Source organism: Mandrillus leucophaeus, unplaced genomic scaffold, assembly GCF_000951045.1.
Source record: "Mandrillus leucophaeus isolate KB7577 unplaced genomic scaffold, Mleu.le_1.0 Scaffold481, whole genome shotgun sequence".
NCBI lineage: Eukaryota > Metazoa > Chordata > Mammalia > Primates > Cercopithecidae > Mandrillus > Mandrillus leucophaeus.
In genome coordinates this window covers 785,726-797,809 of record NW_012105154.1, presented here as the reverse complement: position 1 = coordinate 797,809, position 12,084 = coordinate 785,726, and positions in this window count along the sequence as shown.

The window sequence follows — 12,084 nt, the reverse complement described above, 5'->3', positions numbered from 1 at the left end:
GACTGTAAACTAGTTCAGCCATTGTGGAAGACAGTGTGGCAATTCCTCAAGGATCTAGAACTAGAAATACCATTTGACCCAGCCATCCCATTACTGGGGATATACCCAAAGGATTATAAATCATGCTGCTATAAAGACACATGCACATGTACATTTATTGAGGCACTACTCACAATAGCAAAGACTTGGAACCAACCCAAATGTCCATCAATTATAGACTGGATTAAGAAAATGTGGCATATATACACTATGGAATACTATGCAGCCATAAAAAAGGATGAGTTCGTGTCCTTTGTAGGGACATGGACAAAGCTGGAAACCATCATTCTCAGCAAACTATAACAAGGACAGAAAACCAAACACCACATGTTCTCACTCATAGGTGGGAACTGAACAATGAAAACACTCGGACAAAGGATGGGGAACATCACACACTGGGGTCTGTTGTGGGGTTGGGGGAGGGGGTAGGCATAGCACTAGGAGATATACCTAATGTAAATGATGAGTTAACGGGTGCAGCACACCAACATGGCACCTGTATACATGTGTAACAAACCTGCACGTTGTGCACATGTACCCTAGAACTTAAAAGTAAAAAAAAAGAGATAGTGACCAGATAAGAATGCTATAATTTCATATAGTTCTGTACTGTCTTTACATCTACAGATGCAGTTGGCTCTGACCAATACAATAATAGAATAAAAATAAGAGTAAGAAATAGAAGCAGCTAAAACTGCCATTACGTGCAGATGATAAACTCATCTGTCTGGAAAAGCTAGTAGAATCAACATATGAACTATTATGAAATAAAAGATTTAAACAATTTTTCCCAATGCAAAATAGACCAAAAAACTTCATTAAATCATTACACATCTTAATACCGCCAACAATCCATCTAGAATATGTACTTTAAAAATAAGATTTTATTTCTATTATCACCTTATTTATAAAATAATCCAAACAAGATTCCCAAGTTGGTTGGGCTATGGATAAACTTTTAATGCTAAAATGAAAGATGTAGAGAATGATCAGAATAAATAGAGAGGTAATTATAACATAATATTTAATAATGTAGCTTTTATTTCTCCTCAACAAAATTAAAGCCAAAACCAATATTTCCATTTATTTTTTTTTGAAGGGGGAAATGTATTCTAAATTTATGTGCAGAAAAATGTTATGAATAACTAAATAAACCTTAGAAATAAAGAGCAAAGTGGGGTTATTCCTTTTTTTGAATATTAAAATATGTTACAACAAAACCACCATTAGTAATAAAAAATAATTTGGAATAGGCACAAGAAGATAAAAGAATTAAACCAACAAAGTGAGAGATCAGAAATAGAACAAAGTGAACACATGATTTAATATAGGATAAAAACTACATCAAATATCACTGGAAATGATAGACGGCATATAAATAGTACTGGAAAGTGCTACACTTAATAAGATAAAATTGGATCTTTCCTTAACATTACAAAATGTTAATGTCTTGTTAGATTAAAAGCATAAATACAAAAGATAAACCTAATAGGTAATTGAAAAACACAGAATATTTTATTCAAACACGGAAAAAGGATTCTTAAATAAAATATTAAAACTTTGAATTCCAAGTCATATCAATAAATGTGATGATATAAGAAATGTTTTTTTGTTCATTGAAAAGCCTCTTAACAAAGAGATAAATAACTGAATGACAAAAGCATATTTGCAAATTTTATGAACAATTATTCTTCAAAAAATGAAACTCAAAAAACTAAAGACATGTCATCCTCAAAATAATTAATATACAGTAAAATGCAAACGAAATTACTGAGATACTACTCCTTACCTATTTGTCTATCAAAAATAGAACACTTTATAATGTCAGACATTAGTTGGCATTTGCTAATGTAGAAACTCTCATGTACTGGTACTGTTTTGGGGAGTATGAACTGGCTGAGTCATTCTGCATAGCAATTTCGTACACTTAGTCAAGTATATTAAATGCTCTTCTATGGCCCAGAAATTCTGTTCCAAGGTATATGTAGCCCAAAGAAATTCTTACCAATGTTTTATAAAGGACACACATGGAGGTGGTCCTTATTGCAGTATTTATGGAAGTGGGAAACTGGAGGCAACATGGATGTCTATCAGTAGGTGAAGGGGTAGGCAAAATGGGCTGCATGCACACATTGAAACATTATGCAGTAGTCAGAAGCAAAAGTTTTATGTATATGCACAGAATAATACACAATGATATGGTTGGACTTTCAAACCTAGGGCTTAGTGAGAAAAGTAAGAAACAGAATGACATATTTTTGGATATATATACACACACACACACATACATTACTATAACTCACTATATTATACATATATAAATCATATGCATATGCATTTACAATAGTAATATGCATTTTACAATAGCATATACAAACAATACAAGACACTAGAATATATAATAGTTGTCTGTAGCTAAGGTGGTGGTGAGAGGAAGGGAGTCGGAAATAGGGATAAAACCCAATAAATGAATAAAAGAAAACTGAGCTAACAAACCAAACCAAGAAGGGACCTTCCAAGGATCAGTGATGGTAATTTGCCTCAAAGTGAGAAGTATGATTAATGCAAACTTCTGCTCCATGTTCCCAACATAAAATGAAATATTATGAGTCATCAAATTACTAACATCTCAGTGATCCATGTAGTGAGCCAATACAAGTAATGCCATTCAACTAGTATGTATCAATAAAAAATTTAAAAACAAACAAAATAATGCCAGCGTAAAAATATCCATGATAGCGTACAAAAGCAAGGTTTTTGATTGTCAGTATTATGTGTATGATACGAAGGTGACGGGACAGTGGTGTTGGCCAGAGAAACAACCAAATAAAGACCATAAAACCAGTGAGAAGTAGAAGAAAAACAAAAGGCAGAACAGTAAACAGTAAGACCTAACTATTTTTGTTAAGAAAATCACTAATGGCTCAGTTTGACTGAATTTCTTACAGAGAATGTTGAATAGGCAAAAATGATCTGTCTTGGATTGAGACCAGTGAGGACAAGGAAACTGCTACAACCGCAGCTGCTGTAAATGAGGTCAATGTGTGTTGTCTTATGTATTCAAAGTAGGTTTTGTGCACAGAGAATAGTTGGACGTGTACTTTAAAATCCCATTCAATCTGTAAGTTAAAATTTTAATCTAATAATTTTGTGAAACATTTAACTTAGAAATTGAATTACTCTACTTCTGCATCCAGGGAATTTTAATATTCAAATGTTTGGTCCCATTCTGAAACTTAATTAACTAAACTCAATTAACATTTTAAAATAAAGTTATAAATTCAATGTATCGAATTTCTTTTTAATTATTTAAATAGTTTGACTACCAAACTACCTCTTCCTAAGCACTAAAGTAAGTCTTGTAAGTCAATTACATTAAACTTAAAAGTAAGCTGATTAGGTTTTCTTAAATGGTTTAATGTTGTTTATAAATTTAGAAAGATTTAAATATAAAAATCACAAGTTTAAATCACCTATAGAGTTAGAGATTTTAAGTTAAAATCAAAGATGTATTTTCTTGACGCTTTGTTGTGATAATTTTTATTAATCATTAAACTTATTTAAAATAACAAATAATGCACAAATTATTCCATAACATAATAAATAATGCTATAATTTGGATTCATTTTATTATTCTCACAATGACTTTATATTTCTCATGGGTAACACGCACCTACCCACTAGAGAAAAAAAGTCTTCTTTTCCCATCTTTATCAAGTGGATGTTTTGGTCTCATTGCATTGAATTCCTAAGAATCACACTCCCAGCTATAGCACTGGTGTAGGTTGTTGCCCTCAACAAGAAAGGTCCCATTTAATCCTATTATAAACAGAATAGAAAAGAAAACCTTCTACCTTTAAAATGAAATAAGCACTAAATTCTTGCATTCAAGTCACATAAATTTTCAAACTGCAGTAAATTATCCCTAATATCATTCATTACTTCAGTAGTGCTTTGTATTTATTTAACTCTTTGCATGTGTAGCAGAAGTGTCTTTTAAATAATTACAACGATAGGAGAGAATTTTTTTTTTTTTTTTTTTGAGACAGAGTCTCGCTCTGTCGCCCAGGCTGGAGTGCAGTGGCCGGATCTCAGCTCACTGCAAGCTCTGCCTCCCAGGTTCACGCCATTCTCCGGCCTCAGCCTCCCGAGTAGCTGGGATAGGAGAGAAATTTTAAAAATATTTTTAACATCTTCATTTAGCCAAAATAAATGAATCAGCATTCTATGTTAATTATCTCTTCAAAAAAGAAAAAGAAAAACAAAGCCTCTCCAGGAAATCTAAAAACCTGAGATAATAATAGTTAAGGTCTATTTTTTAAACTGAGGGCTGCCCCTCTCTACTAAGAGTAGAAAAAAAAATATTCCAGTGATTACAACAAACCTTTTGGGAGTGAGAGGAAGCTAGAATCAGGTATTTTCTTTCTTTCTTTCTTTTTTTTCCCCTCTTGTTTAAGAGGGAGTTTCTCTCTTGTCACCCAGGCTGCAGTGCAGCAGCATGATCTAGCTCACTGCAACCTCCACCTCCCAGGTTCAAGCAATTCTCCTGCCTCAGCCTCCCAAGTAGCTGGGATTACAGGCACGCACCACCATGCCCAGCTAATTTTTGTATTATTAATAGAGACAGAGTTTCACCATGTTGGCCACTCTGGTCTGGAACTCCTGACCTCAAGTGATCCACCCCTGTTGGCTTCCCAAAGTGTTGGGGTTACAGGCGTGAGCCACTGCGTGCACCCAGCCTGATATTTTCAATTAATACTTATTTTGATGTTTTCCTTTTAGTTAATGTTTTGATTTTTTACTTGCACCTACAGGTGATTTTGTTTTTATTTTATTCAGTTTTGTTATTAAGGACTTGACAGGGTTTTTAAATGAAAATAAACAAGCCATTTAGGAAATAGTTGGTTCAGGTTCTATTTAGAAGGGTATATATATTTAATCTAAATATTTGTCAGCTTCTGCAAACTATATTATGCCTTCCAGTTAACTGAAAAGCAAATGAATTAAGGAATTAAGTGTACTTCTATAAACCTGCTCTCTAGCTATAGTTTTGTTACTCAGTAATTGAATGACCTTAGATTTAAGCTTCAATTTCCTAAAATAAGATTATAATTATTATTGAAAATGCTGTTCCAATTGTTTTCGGAAATTTTCGTGGGAAACTGCAAGAATACTGACATTTTAAGGCTTAATATGGATCTTTATCACACTGGGTAAGTAGCATGACAGTAAAAAACAATCTTGTTAAAGTATGCCTGTGGCCAACAGGCAAAGTGGACTCCCTGTGGCTATCTGAGGTGCCCAAAGTTAAAACAGAATAGAATAAGGTTGTCATGTCTGGAGTGAGGGAGCACTCACATACTCTTTGTTCTCAGAAAGATATTGTAAAACTATCACAGGACTTCCCTTTCTACATTCAAGCCAATCCAGTTCCTGTTGTATGGATTAAGATAGACTGTGACCAGAAAGATGGCCCCCACCTCACCCTCCCATAACTCACCACCAGTAGTTTGAAAGAAATATCTGCCAGAAATTTCTGGTTTGGAGAAGCCAACCAATCAGAGATCACACGAACAAACCCACCAGAGCTCACTACCCCATCTAATCAGAGTCTATCAACCAATCAAAACCCAGCTGTGCTGACCAATCAAAACTAAGCAAGTTTCGATCCTTCATTTGCATAAACAAACATAATTGGGAACTTGGGCAAGAACTTCTGCTACTTGCCTAACACTCTCTTTGTTCTCTATAACACTTCTTCATTTTACATTACAGATTCTAAGATTCCAAGGCCCCATCTCCCAGATTTGCCAACTGTTCACTGGAATAAAGTGTCTTTCCTCCGAATTCCTTTTCAGAGAAGTTTTGTTCACAATCTAAAACGCAAGCATGACTGGTAGTCAAGGAGAGAGACAGAAGCCAGTACTAGAGGGACAGAATCAGTGACAGATCTGAGGCCATATATTTGAAAATAGGTGAAGGATTGGAAGCTTACAACATCAGGAATGGTTTGGAAAGTTGAATCACAAAGGAGCCTACATCAAATACTTGCATAAATAGGTTATGAGAAGAGAAATGGTATTTTGCTTGCATTTGTGTTTGCTTGTGTGGTTCCAGGTCAGTTTTGTCTGTCTGTTTTTGGCTTAGGAGCACAGAGCTAGCAAGGCCACAGAGAGAGTGAGTAGTAAATTAGTTACCAATAGAAAAACACTTGAAATATGTAATTACTATTTTTTAATGTGCCATATGAACACATAAGTCAAAATTAAGAATTTTAACATTAGGGTTCCTTTCTCTGATTCAAAAATAATTATTGAATATTCTCCATATGTAAGCAATATTGCTACTGTTTTGGAAATAAAATTAAAAACAAAACCTTCTTCCAACACAGAAATAATCTCCATAAAGTTAGTAGAAAAGAAAACACTTTCATTATTGAATAAGCATTAATACAGAATGTGGCGGGCATCACAGGCAATCTGCTAAGACATTGCAAAGACAGAAAGAAATCTTACACATTTATATAGTCAAATAGATAAAACTCATTGTATATATGCTTTCAAGATAGTAACTAGTCCTCAAGTAAAAGGACTTTGCAGCACCATTTGTCACATATAGTTCACACTCACTTCACCTGGTAATTAGGGTGACCATCTGTGTTTGCTAACTGGCTTTATCTACAGGAAAAATAAACTTCTCATGTATTTATCATAGGAAGCAGTTTTGTGGTTTGGAACAATCAAAGTTAGGTTCCTATCCATCCATAGAAACTGTGAGAGAGGAATTTTATCTTCCTTATTATTACATTTCAAATAAATGGCTCCCAGGTGCTTGAGGAAGACATTCTTGATCATAAAGCAGACAAAAGACCTATCTACTTTTCAAACGGATTTACACACATTTCTAACAGAGGATAAAGTACTTAAAGTTACAAGTTTTCTTAAGCAAATATTCTAAGAAAAAAGGGAAGGGACAATTCTCTTCCCTTCTTTTAACAGGGAGAATTAAGTTTACAATTTTTACTTATTCATGTATTTATTTGTTTTAAGTAGAAACAGGGCCTCCCTATGTTATCCAGTCTGGTCTCCAACTCCTGGCCTAAAGCAATCCTCCTGCCTTAGCCTCTCAAAATCCTGGGATTACACTGAAACACAGTGCGGAGACAAGCTTCTTATTTTAAATTTGGATTTATCCTTACACTAGACACTGTACAGGATACAGTGATGAAAAAGATAAAGTTTATGGCTTCAAGACATGTACAGAAAAGGCATCTGAATTAGGACCAGAATTACCATATTCACCATCTATCCCAATTTATAAGATCAAAGATTCCTAAGTGAATATTGCAAAAACTTTTATTTCCATCTGACCAAATTAGAAAACTCAACTTTTCTTTATTCATATATTTTAGCATGTAGTTTTGAACTCCAACAATAAAATGAATCAATTAACTGTTTTTATATGTATTGATTTCAAATTGATAATTTGATAGTTTCTTAACTACTATAAGCAAAACTAATTTTGAGAAAATAACACTGAAAATGTATAAACAAAACTACAACTTCCATTATGTCAAATCATATCTGTTCATTTACACAATCAATGAGTTCATTATTTAATATGTATCTCCTTAGCAATAATAGGTACTCATCGCTGTATCACATCCTAAAGATAATATGTTAAAAAATATATTACAACAATATTGAGATGAAAGTGGATTCAAATTCTGCCTTCTTTAGTTTTTCAATTAGCAAGTTGCTTAAGCTCTCTCAGTTAGTTTATCTACCAAATGGTGACACTACATATGCATTTCATTGGGATAATGTAATAATTCAATAAGATTATACTTTTTAAAAATTAACATAGTATTTCTTATTTAGAAAACGCTCAAAATGGTCACTATTACATTCAATTAATATAAAAAATATATAGATATATGAATATATATGTAAAAGCAATTTTTTTAAATGTTATACTGGCAGAATATCAGAAATTATTGGTAAGCTACTTGGCTCAGCTTTAAAAATTGGTTATAGAAAAAGACATCTGCATTATGGGGATTGGAATGTGGCCAAAAATCCCCAAATAAACAAACAAAAAACCAGCATAGAAAATCTTTAGTTTAATTCAACCTAGGTCTTTTATTGTTAGCCATAATTGCCATATTGAATATAGGCATTGTATTTTAATTCACTTTCATCTTTTATTTTCATGTTACCTGATTAGCTGAAAGTAAAAATAACTGGCTCTTCACCAGCAATAGTTTAAGGAGCATTGCATTACATCATTAAACCTCTCAGGTTTTCCATTTTCTCATTGTATAGGGTTTCAGCCAATCAGGTTACAATACTTTTGTAAACTATAAAAAAATTATCAGAAAAAATATAATAAAAATTTAATACTTGCCTTACATAATCTCCAGTTGCCTTATTAGTGTCAGCAGCCACAAAATTAGTTTAATGAATATATTTAGAAAAAGCAAAACAGGGAAAAAGAAAATAATCATGAACTCTGTCTATATTGTTTATTGAAAGTATGTGTATAGGTAACTAATATAGACAATTGCCACTGAACTTATAGTTTTTTTATTCCTCTACTATAACTAAACAAGCTCTTCCTTCTGCTCCAGCCGTGTAAGACATGCTTGTTTCCCCTTCTCTTTCCCCTGTGATTCTGTGTCAAAGGGAAGCTCCCACATGACCTCACTTCTTTCCTATTTGTTGGAAATATTCTACAGCTAAATGGGAAGAACCTCAGCAAATCCATAACCATGCTAGCAAAAGATTATGGCCCTGGGTTCACTGTGCATTTTGGCATTTAGCCCACTGTGGTTGTATGGTTTCAAAATAATGAAAGAAGCCCCGATTGATCGGGGACAAGAGTTTTCTGATAGAGGGAGTTTCCCAGTGATGGAAAAAATCACCCAAGGATCAGATAAGTTTTTCTTTGCAGAATGTGTGTGGGTTTGTAAGTTGTAAAGACTTAAAGTAAACTAAGAAATTAAGAAATTAAAAACAAACAAAAGCTAAACAAAAAGTTTGAATTCAAAAATTCTTCATAATAACTTCCTATATACACTTTGAATGGACACTGTGTATACCAATGTTCAAAGGTTTTAACATGATGAAGGCATTCTGCATGTTAATTTTTAATCTTTAAATTTTAATTTAGGTTGGACGATGACAATGCTATTTGCATAGGATAATATATTTTTAAGTGTATCTATGTTTTGTTAGAACAGTGCTCACAGTAGAGTAACCAGTCTCACAAAAGTATGTCGATAGAAACAGAAGAAGAAACTTTTGGAAAAAATTTTAGCAAGACTAAAATTTTTGTTTTTAATTTTTATCCAGAATGATGCAAGTGATACTGTATTTTCAAAATTCACTCAGTTCTTCCTCAGTAGTCAGTTCCAATTCATCTCATAAAATTTATCTCATAAATTTAAATTAGTTTTTTATAAAAGACATGAATTCTGCATCATGCATTTCCTATGTATAGGTTTCCTTTTGGTAGAAATAAAACCAAAGTAATTTATTAAATGAACAAAATGTTCATTGATAAACTTTTTGCAAATATGCAACATCAAGATTATCATTCACATCATTTACAATCGGTGTTAATTTATAGAACATGTCATTACAATCTGTAAACACTGTTTTTTTCAAATTTTTAACTTTTGTGTGTGCCCTGAATTTCTGCTATTGATATACATTAAGTTTCTTTGCTGCATGAAAGTAATAAGATAATTAAAATTACCAAGCATATCAGATCAATAAGCAATTTTGGCTGTCCATCTCACTTCCTTAAAAAAACTATGACAAAACAAATTTATCTTTAAGAATCACTTAGAGTTTGTTCCATATTTCAAGCACTATAAATACAATATTTTTTTCAATTAAACATCATACTTCTGCATGCAATACCACTCACTCATAATTATTTTCCATATTACATAAAATTAAAATGTTAACCTTCACTTAACTCACATCTAAACCAACATATAGTTGAGAGCTGACGAGTTTGCTTTTTTCAATTTTTTGGCAAGATTTTTGTGTGTGTGTGATGAAGCAGTGTAACTAAGTGACTATCCCACAGAACACAGATCTACATAAACCTTGGATGTGAAGTCACATTTATTGACAATGTTATTTTTTATAGTTTTACACAAGTTAGAGCTAGCATTTAGAGCTAGAGTTTATCGTATCAATATCATGTTTAAATTGTGTAAGTTCTGAAAGAATTACCATATTAGGCTATGAATTTATCAGGTTACAATAAAAAAATACTACGGTAGCTTCATTTTTTTCTATTAGTCTTCTATATCGTTAGCTAATTCCTGAATGTGTCAAGGTATAGTGTTGGAGAGTGGTACTTGAATCAACTACTTTGCTACAGAAACATTTCTAGACAAACCCCTTTGCTACAACCATTCATTAGTTTCTCAATAATTGTAAACAGTGTTTTTATTCTTAGGAAACTGAAGTGCCATGTTATATAAATTCTGCCAGGCAGTAATGTTTGTATTCAAAATATTGAACATCTGTTGTCAGCTTTCTATTTTAATACTCTTTCTTTCACATAATTCTGTGGCTTTGAATGCATCTCTTTACATTGTGTATATAATTGGCCTTAAAGTTTGATGGTTTAATCGTTTCAGCAGCCAATTCATCTCCACAAATGACATACTTCTTTTTAATCACTTCATCACCAATTACAGCTACAAAAATGAAATCAATATACGAGATAATACTTCTGAGTAAAATTAGTTTGACCTTTTCTTGGTCTTTACTTTTAAAAAAACTTCCATTATCACTATTTAATATAATACTGAAATAAAAAGATGTGTCATTTTTTGACCAAAAAAAGTCCACTTAATCTTATTTTACCGTATGTAAATTAGCGTTAAAATTTTTAGCCCTTCTTTGAAATAACTTCCATTATTGCAATTTCATATACTACTACTGAACGAAAAAATGTGTCACATCTTTACAAAAAAATTATCGTAAATCTTCTTTACCATCTCCATATTAGGGTTAAAATTTTGATTACTTAAATAGCTAATAATGGTAAGCTATACATTTAAAATATATCTAATAAAACTTTAAAATTATTTGTAAAATAAATAAGCACACACATTTTATCTTATTTTTATTGAATTACACTTCAAAAACCAATCTTAAAACATCACATCATCCCTTGGTCCTCCTGTGTATAACTAAAATGCAGCTCTTGCCTCTTATGACTCATCAGGTTAGTTGAGCAACACTTGGTCTAGTCTATACCCTGTTTAGTGAGACAAATCCACTGATCATAAGTGGGAAGACACAGAAACGTCAATTTGATCAACAGTATTTAAAATGTACACTGCTCAATTTTTGTTCTTATTACAGGCCTGTGATGAACAACTCACAGGTAGGCATCAGTCCTCCTATCACACTGAGTAGCAGTGATGCAGCTCCCAGCACCCTGCCGGTAATTTTCAGAGATGGAATTCACATCCAAATATGTCATACTTCAAAGCCCATGAACTTGCCTCTGCACCATACTACTTCCCGAAGCTATGGGAATACTTATTTTGTAGCAAATACATTTTGTGCTCAATTTTTCCATGTTCTTCTCTTTCCAGAAAACAGGGCCTTCCCAGTGATTTTAAAGTTAAGCTGTTCTCCAATAATAACTCTACTTCTTATACTTCCCATACATTATTGGAGGGCAATTAACAGTTCCTAAAAAAATCCTCAACATTAAAATGTAAGTTTAAGGAACAGAGTACATTGAAAAAGACAGTCTCTAGGCTAGGCTACCTGTTTTGTTTTGTTTTGATTTTTAACATTAAACTGTAACATAGTTAAAACTATTTCAAATCTAAAGGAACTTTTTTTTATTTTTTATTATACTTTATTATTTTTTATTATACTTTAAGTTCTAGGATACATGTGCAGAACATGTAGGTTTGTTACATAGGTATACATGTGCTATGGTGGTTTGCTGTACCCATCAACCCGTCATCTACATTAGGTATTTCTCCTAATGCTATCCCTC